This window comes from Dermochelys coriacea, chromosome 6 (assembly GCF_009764565.3).
Source record: "Dermochelys coriacea isolate rDerCor1 chromosome 6, rDerCor1.pri.v4, whole genome shotgun sequence".
In the NCBI taxonomy this organism is placed as follows: domain Eukaryota; kingdom Metazoa; phylum Chordata; order Testudines; family Dermochelyidae; genus Dermochelys; species Dermochelys coriacea.
Window position 1 is genome coordinate 115,287,238 of NC_050073.1, and position 15,940 is coordinate 115,303,177.

Consider the following 15,940-nt stretch of genomic DNA (forward strand, 5'->3'; position numbering starts at 1 on the left):
AGAAGGGAAGGGGTGCACTTGCCCCATGACAGAGAAGGGGTGCACTTGCCCCATGACAGGGATGATAAATAAGTTGTGTGGCATCAAATAGTCATCCTATAAATTGATCACTGTGTACTTGGAATTTTTGGATGAAAGCTTATATGTTTCAATAGAAATAGATTTTTTTATTAATAACATGCACATATATGTATTTAAAATACATGTATACTTTTTCTACCATTCACTTTAGAAAACAAATCTCATAAACCCCTTAAACCAGGTCCCAAGTAATTTTAAACATTAAAAACAACATTTGTCCATGATTATACAACAAATATGTATTACTCCAACTAAGTGGTATAGAATCACCATCTAATATTATAATGCAGGTTCATGCTTTTCAGTAGAAATAGATGTCTCCTTTTTGATGCTTGATTAATATCAAATATATTTGACAATGCCTGCACCAGCTATTATATGCCAAGGTGATTCCCTGATGCAAAAACATTGTATATAAAGGATTTAAATGAAAGAGAGGATTCTGTTTTGCAGCTCTGTCACTGAATTTATCTGAAGAGCATCTTGTGTATACCCTGCAGCTGTGGGTAAAATAGAACCCAAGGAGTATGACAAGAACTGGGAAAATATCACTGCATGAATCATGAAAGAGAAATCATTGAATAAAAAGGAAAAAGTAAAGCCTTGATTTATATTGGTTAGAGTCTGAAATCCTGCTATTAGGTTTCTTTTTAGAGTGATGGCTTTTTAATGTACTCCCAAGTATCAACCTGGATCTTTGGAAAATACACAAAATTATCATCAGCTATATTGTGGTTTAGTTTTCACAGAAGGCTCCTATGATGAGGGGACTTTAAGGCACAATATTCGATATACTCAGCTGAACACATTCACTGAAAACAAAACTTCTACTGAGGATGCCTGATATACATATTCAAGCGGTAGCTCAGTAATCACATCCATTGAAAATTAGGCAATTCGGGAGTGGCTCCACTGTATATATCAGCCCAGATCCTGCAAGTACTTATGCACATGCTTAACTTTAAGCACAAGTATCTCATTGACATCAATGAGACTACACATGTTGGTAAGTTAAGCACATTGTAAAAGCTTACGGAATCCAGGCCATTTTATTTCCAAATACATGTGACTTACAGGAATATGTAAAAAGAAAAGGAATACTTGTGGCACCTTAGAGACTAACAAATTTATTAGAGCATAAGCTTTCGTGAGCTAAGGTGCCACAAGTACTCCTTTTCTTTTTGCGAATACAGGCTAACACAGCTGCTACTCTGAAAGGAGTATGTAAGTCCTCTATCATGTGACTGCAAGACACTCTGCCTTTGGCAAGTGATAATTATGAGCTTGATCCTGTAAATGCTTATGGCCACAAGTAGTTCCACTGCAGGCAATGAGACGACTCAGTGCAATAAGCACAATGCCTGCTAATAAATGTTTTCAAGATCAGGCCTGACACTTGAAGCCAACCAGGAAAAGTGGTACAAAGAAAACATCATAATTTACATGTTTATAATAAACAATCAAGTGAGTTTCTGTGTAAATACATGCAACACTGCACTAAACATTAATTTTTCTTAAGCCAGTCATTTGCAAAATTACCAAATGTTGTTACCAAATCTTTCCCTTTATATTGTCTCTAAGGTGTCATACATTATTTTTAGAATATATTCCAAGACAACTGGTTTTGAGAGGAAGGTCTTTCTTTACATCCAGTACAAATATGACCTGTGTGTGTGCATAGTACAGCTGTAAAATCATATACATTTCTTTACACTGAAGTCTGACTCTGGGCTACCTATAGATAGGCTCACGTAGGAAAGTTCAGAAAAAGGTGTTGCAGAAGTCAAACTAAACCCTGAATGGTTTTATCAATAAAACATCTCTTTATGTATCTGTATTACAGTACTAATTGGTGTCTTGGTAACAGAGTATTAAAATATCACTAGATAATATAATAACTTTCATAGTCAAGTTGTAGGGTCTGATTCTCCTCTTCAGTGTGCCTGTGCAGTCATTTGCAGCTGTGTATAGTGTAAGCAAAGCTCTTCAATAAACAGCTAAACTACATGAAGTGCAAGTAGCGGGTAGTTGAGAATTTTCAAAATTCTGAAGCTTTTGATTAATTTTTTTCCTCAAGAATTTAACCAAGAAAGAGTGGGTGGGAAAATTTCACAAAAATTTCATCCAGTTTCTGCTTGAAATATTTGAATTACATTTTGCTTAAACTTTTTTGGCCCAAAAAGAGAGGAACAAAACTTTGGTGAAAATGTTATCCCATTTTTCAGCCATCTCTGGAAGAAGCAAACTCTTGATCTTCTGAAACGCCAAGCAGTTAGTTACCTGAGACCCTTTCAGGGTGTTTGTTTTTTCCTTTATATCTTTTAAAGGTGCATTAAGCTGCAACCCGTCATGCAGCATCATATAAAATAAGCTTTTAACAGGCCAGAAAGCAGTTACTTGTTTCCCCAGACAAGGGAACTATTTTTTCAAAGATGACTTCAACAAGTATTAGAGTAGCAGCCATGTTAGTCTCTATTCGCAAAAAGAAAAGGAGTACTTGTGGCACCTTAGAGACTAACAAATTTATTAGAGCATAAGCTTTCGTGAGCTACAGCTCAATGCATCCGATGAAGTGAGCTGTAGCTCACGAAAGCTTATGCTCTAATAAATTTGTTAGTCTCTAAGGTGCCACAAGTACTCCCTTTCTTTTTTCAACAAGTATTGTAGTTTTAGCAAAGGTTAAAGGCTAACTCCAGCTCAATTTTTTTCCCTTCCTTTCTTGAAAAATAGTAGAAGTAACATTATGAATTATTTGTGAAGTATAATTTAATGTAATGAGCCTTGCCTTTTAGCCCAGAATTATAGTGTGCATACATTGTCAGTCAGTGAGAAAGGGTTATTTAGCATTTCATAAAATAAGCTGATCGTTACGAATGCTGCAGAAAACTAACACGAAGAAAAAATTGCATGAATCTGTTCACTTTCGAGCAGAAAATTACATATTTTTAAAAGAAGGCAGAAATAATTTCCCAGAGACACCTATTAGTCCTCTAATATCCCTTTCCCCACCTGTCCCTGCGCACACAGTAGGCAATGCACCATCAGAGATAAGAGAGCTCTCTGAGCGATGATGGCTCTTCTAACAACACTGATCATATCATTCTCTCACATATCATACAGTAAATTCATTTCACTACCAGTTTATAGTAGTACACTTATTACACATACTAGATAATTGGAGCCTTTCTCCAGACTAATCTGGCCTTCTTTCAGTTTTCCTTGTTGCGATACGTAGCGTATATTAGTAGCTTCTAACTGATGTTTTTTCAAAATACTTCAGTTGCAAAATGCAAGCTAATGTTTGAAAGTTTGGGCCAGTTTTTCTGCAGGCATTACTCCAGTGGGCCAACAAGAGGCCATTGATTTACACCAGTAGAGCTATGTTGAATTACACCAGTGGAGGATCTGGTCTTCAGACAATTTGACCCCTTTACCTCCAAGGTAAGTATGGACATTTTGCCTCTAAGAAAAATGAAAGTGGCTTCTCAGAACCTAACCATTCACAATTACTAATTTAACTTAAGAAACGGCATTGCCCCATTTTCCAGCTTTCACATTTCTGTGCTCTCTGTAGGCTATTTAATAGTAATGGCATTTCATACAGTTGTAGATTCTAAAATTTGGGAGTAGAAGTTGTGTTGAATTTAGGTCCGAACATTTTTACTACAAATTCTCTTCTTTCCTGGATTTTTAGTTCTCTCTCTTCCTGTCTCTGAAACCTGCATTGGCTTCTAATTATGAATATCATCCTTGACTCACTTGACTTTGCTCCTCATACTTCCTGCCCTTGTCTTTTATTTATTGTATGGTTAATACGTGTCTGACAGCAGCAATTGTGTGCAATATACAAGAGCAAGGCATTTTAAGTAGGGTTACAGGTGATAATAACAGGTGATAATAAGAATCTTTGTTCTATACTAAGCACATCCATGTAAGGCCATTTTTATTTGTTCATACTGTATAACGCTTGAGAAATAGCATCAGTCAAATCTACATGAGAAAATTGGTTACTTGAATACATGTCTGCCTCCATTGTTACAATATACTATTATTTCATTTAGCATTACCTTTAAAGCTCCAGTGGCCAAAACCTGCAATGCAAAGCTGATTCCTTCACTATAAGCTTATAGTCTATAGGACTCCCATTGACTTCCATAAGCTTTGGATCAGGCATATTTGTTCAGCAATTCTGTGTTGCAAGTCATCATTAAGTGAACAACAAATATATTGGTAACTATGTAGATTACTGGCTTATTAATAATGTTCTCCCAAGTTATAGTGCAATCCCTACTTTTGACCCCATTTATTTTAATGTCATTCTTTCCCTAATGCTACTCTTTGGTATTTTCAGAACATAGCTCTGGCAGCTATGACTTTCCCATTCTTGTCATCAGATTGCGCAGTGTGTCTCATAGGACATGTTTGATATATATTCTAAAGGAAATTCCAAAAATTGACATTAGACATCTAACTCCACCTCAAACACTATCACTAATGCAGATTAAACTCATCTCAAATGAAAGTCCTCTGAGGTTTTACTACAGTGTGTAATATATTCCTTTTCTGGAATGTGGGTTTTTGTTATATTTTGTTTTCAAATCACAAAAAAGTGCTCACCTAAGCTCAAACACTGATCGTGCGTTATACCACATGGTCGAATAGTAAATAGCGCGCACACACAAAAATCTCAGAATTCCAGCCAGGCAACCTGGAGGGCATTCAAATCATGTTTAGAAAACACTGACAGCTGGCTGAGAAAATAGACTTTCATCTGAGTCATTCCGTTTTGTCGCAAAATGTGTATCAACAGAAAGATAAGTAAGAAGTGAGAGCAATTTAGTGGATCAATTAAAAACACCCTCACTAGAGTGCTGACTGATCTCAGTGTAGAACTTCTTGTGAGTAGCAGATGAGTTATTTTGCTTTTTTGAAAATCCTAACCAAAGAAGCCTTTTTTTTTGGCACTGATTCCTTCACATTCAAAGCATTTCTCAAAGAAAACTTGCTTTCTAAACCTTACAAAAAATAACTCCCGCCCCTAAATCTTCATTGTCAGAATAATCTGTCACTTTTGGTTTTACCTCTCACCTGGTCTGGCATAATTTAAATACAAAGTAGATAAAATGTTTATATCTACATTGGCAACTTAAAGTCGCTTAGTTTCTACAAAATACATTGCACGCAAGATCTCTGCTTATAAAACCCTTTGCATACCAATGACTGGAGAGTATTAATCAAAGTATCCTCCATTCATCTCTGTTTGTATCCCGTCTTTCATCACAAGTGTGTTTACAATTAGTGCCTCACCTTCGCATGTTAATAAGCAGTTCAAGCATTCAGAAACAAAACATCAGCGGATCTAACAGCTACTTCAATTCATTTTGTAAATAAGCAACTGAGAATTTTGCTCCAAGTGGCTGCTTGTATAACCCATTCCATAAATGGAATTCTCTGTAGAATAAGGCACAATATGAAATGAATGCAGCTCTTCATAATAGAGTGACTGAGAACAGCATTCTTGTACCATAAACTTCAGCCGTTTTCTTGTATCCGAGTAAGCGGTCCTATAACAGGGTGCCTCTTTAAAGTATTCATAGCTCTCTCTATCTGTCTCTAGGTGGATCTTCCTCAGCAAATTGTTAATAAGCACAGACCTGCGGAGATAGGTTTCAGGGTCTTCAAGGAATCGAAGTTTCTGCAGAGACAGTTTTAGAATACAAGTCCGGTCCTCAGGTAATATCAGGTGCTGAGAAGTAAAAATAACCAAGATAGCTTTAGGATCAAGGAATAGGAACAAGAGTTTTTCCACTTTGGAATATTGATTAGAAACATACTCACTTTTGGAAAATACCCCTGGTAATCTTGATGTAAATCTTCTTCTTCTGCATATTTTCTCTTAAAGTAGGCTACTTTCGACGTCGTTAGCGTATTTGTCAATACCCTGATTGGATCAGCTGTGTAACAAAAAATAATAGAGTATCAGCAACGATTGTGGCAAATTGATGTCCCTTGGTTAGTCTGGCATGTGCAAAACAATGCGTCTATAAGCCTAGGCTGCTTGGTTTCTGGGACTAACAGGATTTTGTTTACAGATCATTAGCTCTATCATCATTTTTTTTTTCAAGCACACACAGGTGGTGCTAGACACGTTGCAGAACTAAGAAAAAAGCAAGACTCCTGCCACGAAAACTTACAGTCTAACTTTGATATGTGACTCAGGTGAAATTAATGAGCCATCGGAAGGGTGGAAGGCTAGCAGTGGTTACAGAAATATGATCACACAAATGGAATTCTAGTACAAATGGATGGTTTCATCTGTTGAGTTCAGATGTTCTAGTACTCGTGATGCACTTAACCTAGGAAGGGCATTCAGCACCATTGAACAAGGATGTGAATTTACATCCCGTGTAAAGATTTGACGGCGCCTCACCCACACTAATGTATATGGGTGGGATGCAATAACAGTCGTTTCTTCACTCTTCTATAGAGCAGCTTTATGGTTCAGAATTGTTTACTCATCATACAAGAGAGACCATGTTACCCCCGTGTCCCACAGTAAAGCACTGAAGAGGTGGTTTCATTGGAGTGTAATTACCATTCTACACACTAGGTGGTGCTGTGGTCACAGCAAAGTGAATGAGCTCTTGAAATTAAAATCTGTGTTGGATTTCAGGATGGTGTGGAGTGGTCACACTTAGTTGGGATTTATTGCTTATAAGTCAATCTCCATAGTTCTGACTGTATGACTCAGATGGGCAATGAGCAGAAAGCATACTCCATTTGATTCCACAACAAAACTTATAGAGGAGGGAAGAGGTGGACCCAGACCACAGAGGTTTGGGGTGGGGGCATTGGATGCAGGCTTTTGTTTCAGCCCATTATGGAGAGAAGGGCCACATGCAGGAGCAGATCTGCCTCTGACCATCTGCTGCTGGGCCCTGGGGGTTTTGTTCTGGACCCATCCCTCCATAAGAGTTCTAGCATGATAAGTTAGTGCCTGATTAACTCCCCTTTCCCTAAACTTTCACGATGCTCCACCCAAGCTGAGGTTCCTGCTGAGAGTGCTGATACACTCCTTAAATGTGTGACTTTGTCTTCTCCTACACTATACCCAACATGAGAGCAGTTGGATTCCAACAGGCAATATCTATGTTGTATGATTCAGTGGGCCCAATCCACTGTCCCTGATGTCAATGGACATTTTGCCCATTGACTTCAGTGGGAACAGGATTGATCCCCAGAATGTTTCCTTGGACATCAAGGGCCCAGTTCATCACCAGAGCTTGGCACAGGGACCAACAGATGGAGGGAAAGGGGGCAGAGGTGGCTTCATGTCACCTGTGTGCCTCTTCTAGGCTGAGTAAGCTGGGGAGGGAGACAGACTTAACTGGCACCAAGGGGCCATTCTGGCAGCCAGGGATAGCTACAGCATGGGAATGTCCTAGCCACACTCCAACACATCTTTTGTGCCAGGGGCTCCTGCGGTGGAGTGGGGGAGGATGGCATAGAACCAGTTTTACTGGCTTTGTGTCAACCAGGGATTTTTCCTGTGCTGGGATATTTCCCAGGGGCCAGATCCAGCTGGTTAACAGCCCCTTTGCCAGAGCTCGTGGAAAATCCTACAGGAAGCATTTGAAGGGGAAAAATCTCTGTGAGGTTTTCCATGCAGTGTTTTCGCCCCGATTGTTTAGCCAGGGTGGGGTTCCCCTACTACAGAAGGCTACAAGGCTGGCCTGCAAACCCTGAAGGGAAGGATTAATTCTCTTTAACTTTTAAAGTCCTGGGCTTCACTAGATCACTTGATGCAATGTGTTACCAGCACAGCTTTAAATGTGATGCTCCCATGATCCTGGGGCACCAGGATGCCTGGCCACACCCTTTTCTCTCAGCTCATGCTCCCTAAGCCAGTAACTGTGCAGTGTCGGAGCCACTATCATGGTTGAACATCACCTAAAATGCTTTTTATAAGGGTCTGAGGTGCTGGGTTTAAGTCAGTTTTATGCCAGAGGAAATTGGAGGGAAAAGTTTTAATATCCTGGAGAATTTGAGACAATGTTTCTCAACAACAGAGCACACCTTAAACTAAGCAAGTGACTCAAATTAAAGGGAAATTTTTCAAAAGTTTGAGCCTTATTCGTGTACTTAACAAACATGTATGGTCATGCACTCTGATTTGCATATATATTGCTGCAATCATGCATGCAGGTGGTTAAGTGCCCAGATAGCCATTTGCACAGATATTCACTTATTCATATATGGAACAGTAGGAAATGCACATGGATGTGAAAGACCAAGATCTTAATGTGTAGGGAGAATGAACTGTCCCTCACAGCCAAGTTAGACAACTGAGGGTTTGATCCCGTATTCCTTGCACACCCACAATGCTCAGTGACTTCAACTATCAACTTAGACAAGACCCAATCAGGGGATATTCCCCAGTGCCACCCAGAGCCCTCCTATTTCTGTGTTTATAAACGCAAAGAAACTGCCCACTCGGAAATCCAAAGAAAGACATGCTAACTGAGGTTTGGGATATCTCACGCTTATGACTGATGTTGTATTTTCTGATTTGGCTGGTTATGTATATCTTTCAGCATGATTTCAATTTACAGCTGCATAAAACTGGAGTTTTATGTGCTCAGGGTTTGGCTGATTGCCATGTTTGGGGTCTGGAGGGAGTTTTCCTCCAGGGCAGATTGGAGAGGCCCTGGAGGTTTTTTTGCCTTCCTCTGTAGCATGGGGCATGGTTGACTGGAGGGAGGCTTCTCTGCTCCTTGAAGTTTTGAACCATGATTTGAGGACTTCAATAGCTCAGACATGGGTGAGGTTTTTCATAGGAGTGGTGGGTGACATTCTGTGGCCTGGGCTGTGCAGGAGGTCGGACTAGATGATCAGAGTGGTCCCTTCTGACCTTAGTATCTATGAATCTATGAATCTATGGAGTAATGCAGCAGTGAATCAGGTTCTTAGGGCTTTGTTTCAATATAAACACACTGAATCGGTGCTCCTTGTGCGTAAGGCTCTTCTTGGGAGCCAAGTGTTTTGACAGTTACAGCAAGGTGGCATGAGTCTCTCCCCCCGGCTCTCAACCTAGGAGACAGCTGTATGATAACCATATCAAATTTCTTTACCACCACACCACAGTTCAAGCCAGAGGGCCAAATTTTCCAGAGAGTGCAATGCCACTAACATCACTGGTTATGTCCCTGCTTACAACAGCGCTGGATTTGGCCCATACTTCCAACCTCCGAAAATAAGGATAGTGACCTTCAGCAAAGCATACAATCACGTGCTTACATCCATTCCTGTTCATCAAAGGCTAAACTGGCCTGATTTTCCAAAGTGCTGGGCACTGGTGGATCTCAATGGCAGTTAACCAGGTTGGCCTTCTTTCCCCCTCACATTGGAGCGCTATTTACACTTCACATGACAGACTCTGAATGTTTGTTCTCAACACTCAGTGCACAGGGGAGTTGCATTTGTAGCTCCCATCAATGCTAATGGAAGTGAGAAGCATAAATCCCACACATCAGTGAGAGAATAGACACCTACGTCTCTAATCTTGATTCCCCAAATGTAACTTTACAATGTCTTTAATTATATGCTTTAACTGCCTAATGTGCCCCTTTCTATTAATTTAAAGAATAACAATAGTAGTGCTACACTGCATGATATGCAGTGATGTATTAAGCATGCTTGGAACAGAGGGTTATCTTATCTAAATTAAAGTGGAAATATATTCAGAATATAGCAATGTCTTACTTCGACTGAAAATTGCAAGAAGCTCTTTAATTTGACCGGTGTGATCATAACAATGGTCTCAATAACAGGGTAAATGCCTTCACGTTAATCAGTTGATGTAGAGTGATTTTAACAATGATGCAATTTATATCAGGGGCAGGAGACAAGACTTGGGTTTATAAATGGTTATCTAGTTAGGTGAAGAGGAAGGATGGATTTGTGATTAGGACCCTAGAGGGGGACTCGGGAGACCTGGATTCTATTCTCAGCTTTTCTACAGACTGCATGTGTGACCTTGGGCAAGTTACTTAATTCTCTGTGCCTCAGTTTCCGCTTCACTGCCTGAGGGGAATTCATTCACATTTATGACCTGCTTAGATGATGCAGTGATAGGGGCTGTGACAGCACCTCGACAGTGGCTTGGTGACCCAGACATCTGCAGCTGATAACCTCTGAGATTCACTGACTACAATATGAGTTTAATGCACATTTCAAGGTGAATGGTAGGAACATGTTCCTACTTAGATTCCTATCACAGCGTCAGGAAGATCATCAATATGCAGGTGGGCTAAAGACAACCGAGACGCATACCATATCTAAGTGTCTCTTGCATACTTAAATAGAAAACTTCAGGCTTTTAAACTAATAGCAATTGACATTTATTTTCAATAGGAGACATGACTTTGACACCCTGGGAAATACTGTAAAGTCCTTGCGACTGCTGTCAAAATATAGTAATAAATTGTTTTTTCTCTAACCCAAGCACAGCTTGCACTTAAGGAGCATCCTGGCTGAAATCTTTCTTTGATTTAATACACCAGGTTGCTGAGGTTCCATCTTTCCTGGGCACTGAGAGTAGCTGCTCTACTGTTTGACTCTGTGAAGCTACTGCACCATGAATATGTGAACCTGCGGAAGGGAGGCACTTTGCCAGCACAAAGATTGCACATAGATTCAAAATTAGCTGCAATCTTTTTAAAAGAGCAGGACAAATCTTGCATTCCTTGCTCAGACCTTAAGCAGAGAAAACTCCATTTAACTTGCATGGAGTTTTGCCTGAGTAAAGACTGCTAGACTGTATCCATACTGTTTAATGTTACTGAAACTGCTGGCTTTGTGCTTTAAAATGACATTCCTTGTGGTTGGCTAATCATCTCTGAGGACTCCACTACTTAATTCTGTGCACATATGTGTGCACTTTTCCTTCACTGATACAAGTATCCCAGTGCTCGAGAAAGTTTGGCTTTTACATTAGTGAAGACAGGGACTTAATACAGGGAGATCATCATCTTGCTTATCCCAGTAGCTCCATTGGCTTCTTTGGGACTATTCACTTTAGCAAAGTGAGCAGGATTTGGTCTGTGTATAGCAAATAAAAGAAAATCATCTTTTCTGGTTGGCCCCCTTTTAAAATAGTTATGAATAAGCAACCCCTCGTTCAACGTCTACACTGGAGCAGTCTCACTGGAAAGCAGCCCATTATATTGATTGTCCAAATTATTTTAAAGAGACGTTTGTTCTGTATTTAGACAATGGCCATTGTGAATAGTTGGCTAACCTTTCGGTTTCCTTGTGATGTTGAATCAATCTGCAGCGCGGCTCTCTGGAATGGTTTCGGGTCAAACTCCCTCTTTGCCCAGGCTCTGCTAGCATCTCTCACAGCACCGCACTGTTGCACTGGCGTGGTGGGTCAAGGAGAGACAAACAGTTCGCGCGGCAAAATCAAGGTGTGCACCAAAAGTTGTTAGCTTGTAAAAGATCAAAATGTTGCTTAAGGAGACCCTATGATATTTTGTAACACAAAAAGCCAGTCCTCGCAGTCACATACAACTCCATAGCTTTGACCTTATTTCTTAGGTGCCATTTGGAACATAAAGACATTGAAACTTTACAAACCCTCGTTTCACTTAGGAGTGTGTTTATAATTACGTAAGCTGTTAGTCTGACTGCCTGGATCTCTAAAGGCCATGCCATTACATGAGCCATATCCTTTTACTGTCCTGAACTCCTCCTTTTTAAGTTACAGACTTTTATAACCTTTGATTGATTGCTGTCAGACTGTACCTTTCCTGAAAAAAAAGCTGAAGTATTGCGAGCAAGATTACAACATAATTTTGTGGAGTAGTAACAATCTCTTATTATATACACACCTACACAATGTGTATATAATAAAGTAGGTTTTGGAAACATCAGAATTTATCATTTACAATCGGTCCCGTTATTGCAGTGTGGATGTCTCCATTTTTGCCCTTTAGGTGAGGTAGCCAATATGAATGCAAATGAGCTTGTATCTGAGCACTGTCTTGCATTCTATATTAGAGGGGAATTTTTAAACACATATTAAAGACACCACTCCCATCAGAAAACTATAAAGAGTGTGGGTCTGCACTTGCATATGCTGTATGTATAGACACACACACTTTTAATATCAGGGGGTAGCTGTGTTAGTCTGTATCCACAAAAACAATAAGGAGTCTGGTGGGACCCTAAAGACTAACAGATTTATTTGGGCATAAGCTTTTGTGGGTAAAAACCCCCACTTCTTCAGATGTGTTTTAACCCAGGCAAGCTTATGCTCAGATAAATCTGTTAGTCTTTAAGGTCCCACAGGACACTTTTAATACGTATTCATGAGAAAACCCTAGGTCTAAAGCCTCTCTGTCTGGGTCCCCCAGATATAAGCAATGCCTCTAGATAGATAGCTGTCTCATCGAGAGGAAGAAGGAGGAACCCATGGAAAGAGTTGCTACGGTTACTTTTCAGAGTTTGGGACTGAAAGTCCGGAGATGCTGTGATTCAGCTGCCCTTTGCCAGAGCAGGCCCTGCGCTAGCCACACGGCTGGCCAAAGGGCGAGTGGCTCCCCCTCATCCCCCCTGCCCGAGCCGCACTAAGGGGCCGCTGGGCTGTGCAATAAAAAGGCACTTACCGGGCCACAGGGCGGGGCTGGCTCCGGCGCTCGCCCCTGGCTTGAAACGCAGCCTCCCCGCTCGGCCCCTGCTCCTCAGCCTGCCCGCGGCGGCAGCCCCAGCTCCGGCAGGTCCCTCCAGCCGCTGCCGAGCGCATCCCCGACTCGCTTCAGAGCAGGAGGCGGGCAGCCCAGATGTTCCTCTCCCCGGATTGGCCCAGAGGCAGCAGATGTTGGCCCGTTGCTATGAGAGTTGCTAGGAGGCGATGACGCTCTCGGCATCTCAGGAGCAACTTCAGTGGCGCTTTGAATTTCTTGCTGGGAGAGTGTAGTGGAGGGTGCCCTGAACCCCAGGGGAGGGGGGGCACCGAGACCCAGGGTTAGGGGTGCCCTGAGTCCCGCGGGGGTGCACCAAGACTCAGGGTTAGGGGAGCCCTGACCCCCAGGGGGAAGGGGGGCACCAAGACCCAGGGTTAGGGGTGCCCTGAATCCCGGGGGGGGTGCACCAAGACCCAGGGTTGGGGTGCCCTGAGCCCCAGGGTTAGGGGGTGCATTGAGACCCAGGGGGAGGGGTGCCCGACCCCCGGGGTTAGGGGGTGTATCGAGACCCAGGGGGAGGGGTGCCCTGAGTCCCAGGGTTGGGATGCACCAAGCCCCAGGGCTAGGGATGACCTGAGTTCCAGGGGGAAGGGGTGCACTGAGACCCAAGGTTAGGGGTCTAACCCCTGGGTCTAGAGCACTGAAAGGGGTACACTGAGCTTAGGGCATGGAGGGGAGAGAGGGTGACTTGAGCCCTGGAGTTAGGGGGTGAGCCTGGGGTATGGAGGAATAGGGGTACATTTAACCCCAGGCCTAGGGATGCACTGCTTCTGGGGCATGGAGGGGAAGGGAATGCACTAATTCCCAGGTTTAGGGGTGCATGGAGCATCAAGGATAGGAGGGAGGCTGTACTTAAGCCTGGATGTCAGATGGGTAAAGGGTCACTGAACTTGGGGGTGTGCTGAGCCTGCAGACCATACACTGAGGTTTAGGGCTGAGCTAGGAAGGAGTCAGGTGAGGAGTGCTTTGAGCCTGGTGGTTTGGCTGGGGAGCGAGCGCCCTGTGCATCATGCAAGGCAAGGGGAAGCCTTAGAGCTCAGAGGGAGGGTGCTGATATAAGCCTTAGGGAAGGAGAGGATGGTCACAGTAGGATAGGGGTTTGGAACATGGAAGGAGTGGAATGAGCACTTTAAGATCCTGCTCATTGCTGGAGGAAAGAACAGGATGGCAGCTGCATACAAGGAGCTGGGGGCTTCATAGTGGGGTGATGGGACATGGAAAGTGCTTTACCTAGTGCAGTGTTAAGTGTCTTAGGTGTATGGGAGAGATTGTAGGAGCTGCAGTGTTGAATTTGGGAATGTTTGCATTAAGGATTGCAGCAGGGATTGGCCTCAGAGAGCAGGTGTCAAGAGGGTCATCTTTCCCTCCCACACACCCCTCTCCTCCTGGTCTCTCAAATCACCTGTCTTCTCCCTACCCTTTCCACAACTTCTAACACCCCCCAGCACCAGCTGCCTGCCAGCACCCAGAACACATTATACAGTATATGCTATTTCACACATTGCAGCTGGGCCAGGTCAAGTCCTAGAGCACCCCAGTTTTGTACTCTCAGACCTCATATCTTAGCACACACTTGTGCTATTCAATCAGACGAGCCCACATAGAAGCAGCAGGGCTCAAGTCCCTTTAAGGCGGATGGTCATGGAAAGCCAGTACTTGCCCCCCCAAAAGGAGGCAGAGATGAAGAGCACTGCAGAAACCCAGATCTCAATACACTGCAATTGTCCAGAGCCCCATGCCATACTGCAAAATGGAACCTCAAGTGGCCTCCTCTCCACCATACCAGTTGCCTAATACAGAGGTGTGAGAACTCAGCACTCACTGACAAACCCGGTGAACAAAGTCAGCACCACAGCAACCCCTGCTGGAGTAGCAATGGACAAGACATCCCCTCTTTTAGTTCGTTGATGCTTAAAGAGAAGGCAATGGTCAAGATGTGGTAAAGAAATAACAGCAGGTAAAATCTTGCTTAGCACCCATATAGCAGTGTGCATCCTCACAGTGCCATAGGAGAACTAATTTCATTCCTACCCACACACCTGCCAGTGAAAAATGACTGTAAAATCTAGAGAAGAGTTAATAGCTATCAACTGGGCTCTCATGAGTAGTGTTATTATTTGTAGCATCTACTAGCCCCAGCCATCAGTCAGAGCCCTGTTGTACTAGGTGCTGTACAAACCCAGAACAAAAAGACAATCCCTGCCCCAGGAGTTTATCATCCCAGTATAAGACAACAGGTAGAAGCAGACAGGCGGGGGCACAAGGAAGCAATGAGAGTATCTGTCTAGCTACTTCTGTGGCTCTCAACATTGCTAAAGTAACTGGGTATCTTCCAAATGGTTACAAAGAGGCAGTACAAGGATAAATACTCAAGTGCCAGAGCCTCACCTGGTGTTAATCAGCAAAGCACCATTGAAGTTAATGGAACTATGCTGACCTATTCAGTCTCTCTCTTCTTTGCTTCCCTGTAATAGATCACTTGAATAGACAGTGTTTTTTTCCTTTGTGTGTGCCAGTTATATCTGTGTCCACCTATCCACAGACACACAATTGCCCTAAGGCCACTATTCCTCAGTGGTGCAGACCATGCCACCACGATCCAGGCCTGTGCAATAATTTAGCCTTGATCCAAAATTGTTCTCTACTTGATGCGATCACTGAAAATAACTCAGACTTTTCAGCCAGTCCAGAGCACAGAAGCCTGTCTTTTCAATGCGGTGAACCACAGTGGGTGTATAACTCCAGCTGCACCCTACACACCGCCTGCCTGTACATCCCCTTTAGCAATTCTAGAATCCGGGATCTATAATGCCCTATATGGTCTGCAATCCAGTTGCTTGAGCAGATCATCACTCTCTTTTTTCCTCCTTTTCCACAGTTATGGTTCCCCCCAGATTTTGGCTCCTGGATGTAGTTGCTGCATAGCTGGCAGCAGGATGGTCTCCACAAAGGGCTCATGCCTTTGAAGCCCTCTCCCTGCCATCATCAGACAGATTGAAGGAATGATTCTCCACTCACTTACACAGGTGTAAGTGTTCACTTCAGTAGAGTTACACCTGCTTTATAAAGAAGATAATGAGAGGAGAATCACATCCTGAGTTCCATAAATTGAG

At 42.7% G+C, this 15,940-nt stretch overlaps 1 long non-coding RNA gene across 2 annotated transcripts; it reads right to left on the minus strand.

Annotated features, from left to right (window-relative positions):
* Window positions 1-1,303: 1,303 nt before the first annotated feature.
* LOC119857514 lies at window positions 1,304-12,905 on the minus strand. 2 transcript variants are annotated; one of them, XR_005293624.2, is made up of 4 exons: window positions 12,750-12,905; window positions 11,381-11,499; window positions 5,920-6,035; window positions 1,304-5,827 (listed from the first exon to the last, which is right to left on the minus strand). It is a non-coding gene; the product is annotated as an uncharacterized LOC119857514 (long non-coding RNA). The 2 variants fall into 2 exon arrangements; XR_006282157.1 differs by having other exon boundaries at window positions 11,381-11,570; window positions 12,750-12,899.
* Between the last annotated feature and the right edge of the window lie 3,035 nt (window positions 12,906-15,940).